The 9,744-nt window shown below is 42.3% G+C and overlaps 1 protein-coding gene across 1 annotated transcript in view; it reads right to left on the bottom strand.

The window, feature by feature from the left end:
* The window catches only part of LOC109884786 (hippocalcin-like protein 1), a 66,197-nt gene extending 56,709 nt beyond the window's left edge, over positions 1–9,488 (bottom strand). The window contains exon 1 of the mRNA XM_031795031.1: positions 9,014–9,488. The gene's annotated coding sequence lies outside the window, so the exon portion shown is untranslated. The remainder of the gene's footprint in view (positions 1–9,013) is intronic.
* Between the last annotated feature and the right edge of the window lie 256 nt (positions 9,489–9,744).

Here is a 9,744-nt window from a genome sequence, read left to right as displayed (position 1 = left end):
TGTTATGTGTGTGTATAGTGTGTGTGTGTTATGTGTGTGTGTAGTGTGTGTGTTATGTGTGTGTGTGTTATGTGTGTGTGTAGTGTGTGTGTTATGTGTGTGTGTAGTGTGTGTGTTATGTGTGTGTGTGTTATGTGTGTGTGTAGTGTGTGTGTTATGTCTCTACGTAGTACTGTGGAATAGAGTTCCATGTAGTCATGGCTCTATGTGGCACTGTGGAATAGAGTTCCATGTAGTCATGGCTCTATGTACTACTGTGGAATAGAGTTCCATGTAGTCATGGCTCTATGTAGTACTGTGGAATAGAGTTCCACGTAGTCATGGCTCTATGTAGTACTGTGGAATAGAGTTCCACGTAGTCATGGCTCTATGTAGTACTGTGGAATAGAGTTCCATGTAGCCATGTCTCTATGTAGTACTGTGGAATAGAGTTCCATGTAGTCATGGCTCTATGTAGTACTGTGGAATAGAGTTCCATGTAGCCATGGCTCTATGTAGAACTGTGGAATAGAGTTCCATGTAGTCATGGCTCTATGTAGTACTGTGGAATAGAGTTCCATGTAGTCATGGCTCTATGTAGTACTGTGGAACAGAGTTCCATGTAGTCATGGCTCTACGTAGTACTGTGGAATAGAGTTCCATGTAGTCATGGCTCTATGTAGTACTGTGGAATAGAGTTCCATGTAGTCATGGCTCTATGTAGTACTGTGGAATAGAGTTCCATGTAGTCATGGCTCTACGTAGTACTGTGGAATAGAGTTCCATGTAGTCATGGCTCTATGTAGTACTGTGGAATAGAGTTCCATGTAGTCATGGCTCTATGTAGTACTGTGGAATAGAGTTCCATGTAGTCATGTCTCTATGTAGTACTGTGGAATAGAGTTCCATGTAGTCATGGCTCTATGTAGTACTGTGGAATAGAGTTCCATGTAGCCATGGCTCTATGTAGTACTGTGGAATAGAGTTCCATGTAGTCATGGCTCTATGTAGTACTGTGGAATAGAGTTCCATGTAGTCATGGCTCTATGTAGTACTGTGGAATAGAGTTCCATGTAGTCATGTCTCTATGTAGTACTGTGGAATAGAGTTCCATGTAGTCATGGCTCTATGTGGTACTGTGGAATAGAGTTCCATGTAGTCATGTCTCTATGTAGTACTGTGGAATAGAGTTCCATGTAGTCATGGCTCTATGTGGTACTGTGGAATAGAGTTCCATGTAGTCATGGCTCTATGTAGTACTGTGGAATAGAGTTCCATGTAGTCATGGCTCTATGTAGTACTGTGGAATAGAGTTCCATGTAGTCATGGCTCTATGTAGTACTGTGGAATAGAGTTCCATGTAGTCATGGCTCTATGTAGTACTGTGGAATAGAGTTCCATGTAGTCATGGCTCTATGTAGTACTGTGGAATAGAGTTCCATGTAGTCATGGCTCTATGTAGTACTGTGGAATAGAGTTCCATGTAGTCATGTCTCTATGTAGTACTGTGGAATAGAGTTCCATGTAGTCATGGCTCTATGTAGTACTGTGGAATAGAGTTCCATGTAGTCATGGCTCTATGTAGTACTGTGGAATATAGTTCCATGTAGTCATGGCTCTATGTAGTACTGTGGAATAGAGTTCCATGTAGTCATGGCTCTATGTTGTACTGTGGAATAGAGTTCCATGTAGTCATGGCTCTATGTAGTACTGTGGAATAGAGTTCCATGTAGTCATGGCTCTATGTAGTACTGTGGAATAGAGTTCCATGTAGTCATGGCTCTATGTAGTACTGTGGAACAGAGTTCCATGTAGTCATGGCTCTACGTAGTACTGTGGAATAGAGTTCCATGTAGTCATGGCTCTATGTAGTACTGTGGAATAGAGTTCCATGTAGTCATGGCTCTATGTAGTACTGTGGAATATAGTTCCATGTAGTCATGGCTCTATGTAGTACTGTGGAATAGAGTTCCATGTAGTCATGGCTCTATGTTGTACTGTGGAATAGAGTTCCATGTAGTCATGGCTCTATGTAGTACTGTGAGCCTCCCATAGTCTGTTCTGGACATGGGGACTGTGAAGCGATCTCTGATGGCATGTCTTGTGTAGTCTGCATGGGTGTCTGAGCCGTGTGCTAGTCATCTAACACTATAACTGCCATAAGCCAACAGCTACTGATGTTTGATTTTTAAATACAAATAAATCCTGCTTATGTCATGTTCCTCCCCAGACTTTTCCTAAATGTTTCTCCTAATTTTGAAATGACAAACAGAAAAGTATTTAGAGCCTTTGTAGTTGTTGTTTTGTTGTTTTTACACTTTCCCAACTTAACCTGCCAAGACAATGTCCTGTAGGACGTTGGTACCCAGCCAGGCTTCAAGACGATGTTCTGTAGGACGTTGGTACCCAGCCAGGCTACAAGACGATGTTCTGTAGGACGTTGGTACCCAGCCAGGCTCCAAGACAATGTTCTGTAGGACGTTGGTACCCAGCCAGGCTACAAGACGATGTTCTGTAGGACGTTGGTACCCAGCCAGGCTCCAAGACGATGTTCTGTAGGACGTTGGTACCCAGCCAGGCTACAAGACGATGTTCTGTAGGACGTTGGTACCCAGCCAGGCTCCAAGACAATGTTCTGTAGGACGTTGGTACCCAGCCAGGCTCCAAGACGATGTTCTGTAGGACGTTGGTACCCAGCCAGGCTACAAGACGATGTTCTGTAGGACGTTGGTACCCAGCCAGGCTCCAAGACGATGTTCTGTAGGACGTTGGTACCCAGCCAGGCTACAAGACGATGTTCTGTAGGACGTTGGTACCCAGCCAGGCTCCAAGACGATGTTCTGTAGGACGTTGGTACCCAGCCAGGCTACAAGACGATGTTCTGTAGGACGTTGGTACCCAGCCAGGCTCCAAGACAATGTTCTGTAGGACGTTGGTACCCAGCCAGGCTACAAGACGATGTTCTGTAGGACGTTGGTACCCAGCCAGGCTCCAAGACAATGTTCTGTAGGACGTTGGTACCCAGCCAGGCTCCAAGACAATGTTCTGTAGGATGTTGGTACCCAGCCAGGCTCCAAGACGATGTTCTGTAGGACGTTGGTACTCAGCCAGGCTCCAAGACAATGTTCTGTAGGACGTTGGTACCCAGCCAGGTGCTAATACGTCTCTCTCTCCTCACTGAATGAATGACAAATGGAAGAATGGGCAATAATTGTGCACCTTACTTCACAATTTAATTTAAATTAGGCCTAACTGAATGATAAAGAGGGTGAAGAGGTTGATTTTAATTTAGAAAGACAATAGTGTAATGATGAGTTCATGTTATGCTTGTTTATCAGTGTTGGCGCTCATGTTAATCATTTGACAGCGTGTCTTGCGGGTTGATACCATTCTCTTTGACATTTAACTTTGTACTGCTGAAGACTGGGGTAAAGTCATTTTCTCTGATGAATCACCATTCCGATTGTTTGGGGCATCCGGAAAAAAGCTTGTCCAGAGAAGACAAGGTGAGCGCTACCATCAGTCCTGTGTCATGCCAACAGTAAAGCATCCTGAGACCATTCATGTGTGGGGTTGCTTCTCAGCCAAGGGAGTGGGCTCACTCACAATTTTGCCTAAGAACACAGCCATGAATAAAGAATGGTACCAACACATCCTCCGAGAGCAACTTCTCCCAACCAGCCAGGAACAGTTTGGTGATGAATAATGCCTTTTCCAGCATGATGGAGCACCTTGCCATAAGGCAAAAGTGATAACTAAGTCACTCAGGGAACAAAACATCAATATTTTGGGACCGTGGCCAGGAAACTCCCCAGACCTGAATCCCATTGAGAACTTGTGGTCAATCCTCAAGATGCAGGTGGACAAACAAAACCCCACAAATTCTGACAAACTCCAAGCATTAATTATGCAAGAATAAGCTGCCATCAGTCAGGATGTGGCCCAGAAGTTAATTGACAGCATGCCAGGGCGGATTGCAGAGGTCTTGAAAAAGAAGAGTAAACACTGCAAATATTGACTCTGCATCAACTTCATGTAATTGTCAATAAAAGCCTTTGACACTTATGTAATGCTTGTAATTATACTTCAGTATTCCATAGTAACATCTGACAAAAATATCTAAAGACACTGAAGCAGCAAACTTTGTGAAAATTAATATTTGTGTCATTCTCAAAACTTTTCGCCACTATACACCTAAACTATACTGAAACTAATTTCACACATAATAAGGGTTAGTCTATAGATAAGATTACATTGACAATAATCTATAATCTATTGAGTGACAATATTAGGCCTATCGGTTGTCATATTGAACATGAAGAGATGGGTGCATCTTGTAATTTACAGATGCCGGGAAAGGAGCATCTCTTTATCAAATCCTCCTTCAGAGTCACATGCAGGTAAAACATTTGAATTTAAATATAGTATCAGAAAGAGCATATTCTGCCATTTCTATAACTGTCACGCCCTGGTCTTAGTATTTTGTGTTTATATATTTATTTGGTCAGGCCTTACTTTTGTCAAATATATATTTGTATTTTTTTTCAAGAATATCTATACTGTCCGTGCATTCAGCACCCCTTGTACGGCAGTATTGCTCTGGCTGCTAAGCAGAAAACTAGTAACATAATAGAGTATTGCTCTGGTTGCTAAGCAGAAAACTAGTAACATAATACAGTATTGCTCTGGCTGCTAAGCAGAAAACTAGTAACATAATAGAGTATTGCTCTGGTTGCTAAGCTGAAAACTAGTAACATAATAGAGTATTGCTCTGGTTGCTAAGCAGAAAATGAGTAACATAATACAGTATTGCTCTGGTTGCTAAGCAGAAAACTAGTAACATAATACAGTATTGCTCTGGCTGCTAAGCAGAAAACTAGTAACATAATAGAGTATTGCTCTGGTTGCTAAGCAGAAAACTAGTAACATAATAGAGTATTGCTCTGGTTGCTAAGCAGAAAACTAGTAACATAATAGAGTATTGCTCTGGCTGCTAAGCAGAAAACGAGTAACATAATATAGTATTGCGCTGGTTGCTAAGCAGAAAACGAGTAACATAATAGAGTATTGCTCTGGTTGCTAAGCAGAAAACGAGTAACATAATAGAGTATTGCCCTGGCTGCTAAGCAGAAAACGAGTAACATAATAGAGTATTGCTCTGGTTGCTAAGCAGAAAACTGGTAACATAATAGAGTATTGCGCTGGTTGCTAAGCAGAAAACGAGTAACATAATAGAGTATTGCTCTGGTTGCTAAGCAGAAAACTAGTAACATAATAGAGTATTGCTCTGGTTGCTAAGCAGAAAACGAGTAACATAATAGAGTATTGCTCTGGTTGCTAAGCAGAAAACTAGTAACATAATAGAGTATTGCTCTGGTTGCTAAGCAGAAAACGAGTAACATAATAGAGTATTGCTCTGGTTGCTAAGCAGAAAACTAGTAACATAATATAGTATTGCTCTGGTTGCTAAGCACAAAACTAGTAACATAATAGAGTATTGCTCTGGTTGCTAAGCAGAAAACTAGTAACATAATCAAATTGACATTTTAAATATACTTTTTCTTTATGCAATTCATCCTTTACAGTTGTTCATTGTGTTTAGAAATATAGCAAATCATTTGACCTGTGACCTGTGACCTGTTTAAATTATTATAATCTTTTTCGTTTTTCTACTTTGTCAACGGAAGCTGTAACCGGACTTTATTAATGACTATAACTAATATTACTAATTGTAATAAATAATAATGTTGTAATATTGATATTGTAATGGACATGAAAATCGGCAATATGTATTTTCTAGGACTTTCTAAGAATTATAAAAAACATATCCATGACTCTATCTAAACAAATAACTTGTTTTTATTGCCATACAGCAGAAGTCGAGAATTTGGATACACCTACTCTACTAATTCAAGGATTTTTCTTTATTTTTACTATTTTCTACATTGTAGAATAATAGCGAAGACAACAAAACTATGAAATAACACATGTGGAATCGTGTAGTAACCCCCCCCAAAAAGTGTTAAACAAATAAAAAATATGTTTTAGATTTTAGATTCTTCAAAGTAGCCACCCTTTGCCTTCATGACAGCTTTGCACACTCTTGGGCATTCTCTCAACCAGCTTCATGAGGTAGTCACCTGGAATGCTTTTCCAACATTCTTGAAGAAGTTCCTACATATGCTGAGCACTTGTTGACTGCTTTTCCTTTACTCGGTGGTCCAACTCATCCCAAACCATCTCTATTGGGTCGATTTTAAATGATTGTGGAGGACAGGTCATCTGATGCAAGACTCCATCACTCTCCTTTCTTGTCAAATAGCCCTTACACAGCCTGGAGGTGTGTTGGGTCATTGTCCTTTTTGAAAACAAATTATAGTCCCACTTAGTGCCAACCAGATGGGATGGCGTATCGTTGCAGAATACTGTGGTAGCCATGCTGGTTAAGTGTGCCCTGAATTCTAAACCAATCACTGACAGCGTCGCCAGCAAAGCACCCCGACACTCCATCACACTTCCTCCTCCATGCTTCACAGTGGGAACCACACATGCGGGGTCATTCAACAGAGCCTAAAAACAGGACAGGTCAAAGTACAAAGTAAAAATGAACAATATGGAATAGACAATCAGAACTGTTGTCCAGGAGTCCCCCACCCCCATCAGAACTGTTGTCCAGGAGTCCCCCCCCCCATCAGAACTGTTGTCCAGGAGTCCCCCCCCCAATCAGAACTGTTGTCCAGGAGTCCCCCCCCCATCAGAACTGTTGTCCAGGAGTCCCCCCCCCCAATCATGATCAGTAGTTTTAAGGATGTATCCGTAAAAGAATTTGACAATCTGATCATAACAGCAGAATGACAAGGACCTGCTCCCATCTGCTCCCATATGCCCAATGACAGGAGCAGTAGGAGTAGTTCCCACACCTCGGCTGGTAGACTGAAATGTTTGCTTTTCAAATGAATAAATAAAAAAACTGGAACTTTAGGCAAGCAACATAGTGATGTAGTGAGAACTTAAGTCAAAATGTACCCGCTAGTGACTCCAACTGTGTTTACCCTTTCAAGATCAAAGCACCCAACAAGACACCCGCAACTACCAAACTCATCCATCATGTCAGCCATAGATCCAGAAGCAGTGTGCTGTACCAGAGGGAGGGCTGGCAAAGCTGCCTCTCTAGCCAAGCCGAGGTCTTCTGTCATGTGGTTTACAAAGAGAGAGAGAGCCCTGGTAGAGTGGGAGACGTGGAGTGGCCGCTGGGCAAGAGTGAGTGATTCGTGAGTGTGCACGCGTGCGTGTGCTCTTGTGTGTGCATGCATATGTGTGTGTGTGTACTCGTGTAAGGCGGCAGGTAGACTAGTGGTTAGAGCCTTGGGCCAGTAACTGAAAGCTTGCTGGTTTGAATACCTGAGCTGACAAGGTGAAATATTTGTTGGTGTGCCCTTGAGCAAGGCTCTTAACCCTAATTTGCACACATAGCAGATAAGACAGTACTCTGTTGAAGTACATCAGGCAGATAAGACAGTACTCTGTTGAAGTGCATCAGGCCACATAAGAGATAAGACAGTACTCTGTTGAAGTGCATCAGGCCACATAGCAGATAAGACAGTACTCTGTTGAAGTGCATCAGGCCACATAGGAGATAAGACAGTACTCTGTTGAAGTGCATCAGGCAGATAAGACAGTACTCTGTTGAAGTGCATCAAGCCACATAGCAGATAAGACAGTACTCTGTTGAAGTGCATCAGGCACTTGCTTAGGACAGCTTCATCCACCTCCTTTCCTATTGGCTACAGATGGCATTCCTTGCAGCTCATACAGTCACATTTATCACATGTAATTTAAGTCATGCTACCAGAACCCCGCATGCGTTTGGAATAGCGCGTGGAGTGAAATATGCCGCCATCTATCGGTAGTGACAGCTCCATAAATTCTCTCTCACCCACCGTGCCACTCAACTACCGGTAAGCACTACCGGCATCTTTCTTTAAGTATCGATGAAATGATACAAACCGGGATTTTACGTGACTCATAAAACATTACTGACGTGGCTTTAACAGGCAGAGAAGAAGTAAACTGACAAAACGACCCGAGAGCACATTTACGGGATAAAATAACCTATACTGCTGTTTTATATCGACTTTTGCAAGAATAGGCTATGATATTAAGCTTATATCATATAACATGTAAATAGTATATGCCGAAGCATATATTTAATATGTTTTTTTCCTTCATGTTTTGATTGTGTAGGCTACAACAGTATAGACCCAGGTCCATATCACTGTCAACAAATACATAGAATAGGCTGAATAACAAATAAACGTTCCGCTATGGGGAAAATCATTAAGATAGCATAAGCCTCTGAGCCACATGTATAATTATTAAAACCATAATTCTGAACGTCACTGCGTTCACACACTGTGATATGATCTACTGTAGACTAGTAAACAATCATACAATTCTCAAACAACAGCATGACATCGTCTGAAGAGGGTAGAAGAAGAGAAAGACATGATTTTCAGACGAGAAGAGGAGAGAAGGAGAGAGATTCCGAGGAGTACACCAAGCGCGTCGCATCGTGGCTGTTACTGTCACACCCCCCAATCTGTCATCACACCCGAGAGCACATTTCAATTAGATGCTCGTCACATAAAAATGCTAATCATATTTATGATCTGCTTGTTGTTTTGCAATCACGAAATGAAGCCGCTTCATGCAGCATAGTGTAGCTAGGCCACATGGAAAACGCTATCATCCAAGCATTGCACAGTCTATAATTCCGAGGAAAGAAAACTCTAAAAATTATCATTCGGCCTATATAATGAAAACAACGGTTTTCCAAGACAAAAAAAATAAAAAATCTAATTTGTTCACATGATTATTTTAGCACATCTCAGAGAACAACACACGCTGTATTCGATATAGGGAGCTCAAGTTCCGAAAGAGCCCCTGTAACGATGTCAAACCATTAACTATTAAAAACCGATATAAATATTTCAGGCAGATGCGAACAAGCATCATTCATTCAGTTAATTCTTACCCTTTATCAAACGGAGAGCTCCGCGAGCTGATGATCACCGAGCGTAGCGATGGGGGACGAGAGAGACGGGATGCTCTGCTTGTTCTGGCTGCGTCCTCCGCTCGATAGATAGGAGATGGAAGAGAGTCCGGACTGGCTGCTTGGAACACACGGCTACTGTTCTGCTTCTTCCTCTTATGCTGCTACTGCGGCGGAGCCCTGCAAACCATGATACCGTCACAGCGTCACACTCAAGCCCCGTGAGACAACAACAAGCAGACCGAGCGAGGCAGCTAACGGCTGGGAGGGCGCGGGCTTCCACCGGTATGAGAGAGAGAGAGTTGGGTTTAGCTAGTTGGGTTTAGCGGGGTAGAGGGGATTTAAGGAGGGGGAGGGGGGTCCGAGGGATTACGTGATACCGGTTTAATTAGATAGTCATACGCCTATTGGCACAGCGGTTTGTGTGTGAGGGCGCGCAGGCAGCCCTCTCTCTCTCTCTCTCTCTCTCTCTCTCTCTCTCTCTCGCGGTAGATTTGAGAGGATTCAGTTCACCGCACATGATGGACAAAAGTTAGAGCATCACTATTTCCTCCTAGAATATTATTGGCTATTTACAAATAGTATGATAAATCATTGTCATTATCCCTTCATGAAGAGTCTCTTGGCATGCAATGAGGCCACCTAGGGTTAAAATGAAATATGAATGTATTAATATGACAAGCATTCAATAGGCTAACAATAATCCGGTTTCA

This window comes from Oncorhynchus kisutch, linkage group LG17 (genome assembly GCF_002021735.2).
Source record: "Oncorhynchus kisutch isolate 150728-3 linkage group LG17, Okis_V2, whole genome shotgun sequence".
Classification (NCBI taxonomy): domain Eukaryota; kingdom Metazoa; phylum Chordata; class Actinopteri; order Salmoniformes; family Salmonidae; genus Oncorhynchus; species Oncorhynchus kisutch.
This window is presented reverse-complemented; position numbering and strand designations above follow the sequence as displayed.